Below are 1,767 nucleotides of genomic sequence, written 5' to 3'. Positions count from 1 at the left end.
CTTTAACTGGCCCCATCCCTCTTATGCTTGATCTAGCCCTAGGTAATATTGAAAAGTTTACAATTGTTTGTTTGTTTTTCAAAGACATTTTTAAGCATTATGAAACAACTAAGAAATTACTGCAAAAACTATTGCAAACAAACAAAATCAGCAAACATTAAGATATAGCCCATATAATTATTTGCTGAACTCTTATTTACAGTTCTTCTTTTAGGTGCTTTGACAACGGAGTTCTGAAAAATGACCAAAGCCACATCAACTATTGCAGCAATTTTGGCGAACTTGAAAATTGAGGACAGTCCAATGATTACAATTCAGTGCAGTGATGGGGATGTTATGGCTAAGAAAATTCTGCTAACGGCAGTAAGTGAAGTATTCAGTACCATGTTTAGTTCTGACATGCTCGAGAAACGAACCAACACCGTTGACGCGGTTGATGTCGACTTCACCACAATGAAAATCATTATTGGCTATTATGAAAACGGAAATATACCCCAATTTATTGAAACAATTGACAAAGAAGCGTTTACTTATATTGTTGATAAGTATAACTTTCTTGGAATCAAAAAAGCCGTGGCACAACGTGTGTTTGAAAAATATCAGTTGTGTTTGAGGAGTTACGTGTTAGGAGACATTTTTACGACATACGATAGTCCTGCTTTTAAGGCATTAGCTATAAAGAGCTTGCTGTCCTAATTGTGAAAGGGAAAAGAAGTCCCGATTTTATCACCGATTTTGAAGTCCAAGATTTTCTTGAGCTCTCCATATTGTGTTGTAGTTCTATGAGAGAAAGCAAATTTGAGAGATGGAACGTATTTTTGGATTGTTTCTCTTCCTGGCTTTCGAGAAACCCTGATGAGAGATCTGGAACCGCAACAGAAATTCTGGGTATGATAGACGTACGTAGTTTTTCAGCAATTGATGCTCACAAGATGGTGCAATCTTTACCTCTGAGCAGGAAGTTTCAAGGCTTTCAGCTAATGTTCGAAAAAGTCTTAGACTACGTTATAAAGTACAATGTAAGTACGAACGGAATAAGTGTGGCCCATTGCGTATTTGGGACACTCAGTTGCTCAGTTTGCAAGCATCCCTGCATTCATCCATTCCATTACTCTGCTACTTGCAATGGCAACCATAATTGTCAAATTAGGAACAGTGGAACCAATTACAATCACGGTGGCAATTGCTGGTAAACTGTTTAAATATGTCCTCAACAATGAAAGCATTTTCAGTTCTTTAAGTTATGATTGATTCCCTTCTCTGTGATTCCCCGACATTTTCTTAAGGTAAAGGCTAATTTTACTAGCCAAAACCTATATCATGAACTTTACAAGGGCGGTAGAAAAGCAATAGGAAAGCAAGGGGTTTAATTAAGCAGGGGGCTATATGCATGCCATACAAAATAGTTTGAGCCAACAATATGTTTGCAATCTCCACTTTTTGCAAACCTAGCAATATCTTCTGTTGTTAAGATTGAATTGACAACAGTCACATTGAACCAACGGTGCTGTTTTGACACAATACTTCCCGTCCAAAAACTAAACCTAACTTTACTTGAGCTAAATGGGAAATGTATTTTTTTTTTTTTTTATTTATTTATGCTTGGCTTCTGCGGAAAATTTGTTTTGTCTTTTTATTTCTCATTTTTTTCTTTTGGCCAATCATCATCAAAATTGGTATATAAAAACTAATGCACATATTCAAAGTTAAAGTATGGGCCATCTATACAGAAAGTTCAGAGTTGCTAGATTGTCCAGGCAGCCCTGA

The 1,767-nt window shown here is 36.4% G+C and overlaps 1 pseudogene; it reads left to right on the top strand.

Moving 5' to 3' along the window:
• The first annotated feature begins 217 nt into the window (after positions 1-217).
• LOC148955667 (kelch repeat and BTB domain-containing protein 2-like) lies at positions 218-1,767 on the top strand (annotated as a pseudogene).

The sequence above is a fragment of the Artemia sp. Qi Xiang Cuo genome, chromosome 2 (assembly GCF_049724085.1).
Source record: "Artemia sp. Qi Xiang Cuo chromosome 2, ASM4972408v1, whole genome shotgun sequence".
Lineage (NCBI taxonomy): Eukaryota > Metazoa > Arthropoda > Branchiopoda > Anostraca > Artemiidae > Artemia > Artemia sp. Qi Xiang Cuo.
Note: the sequence above shows the minus strand (reverse complement) of the source record. Positions and strands in the feature narration are given on the sequence as shown.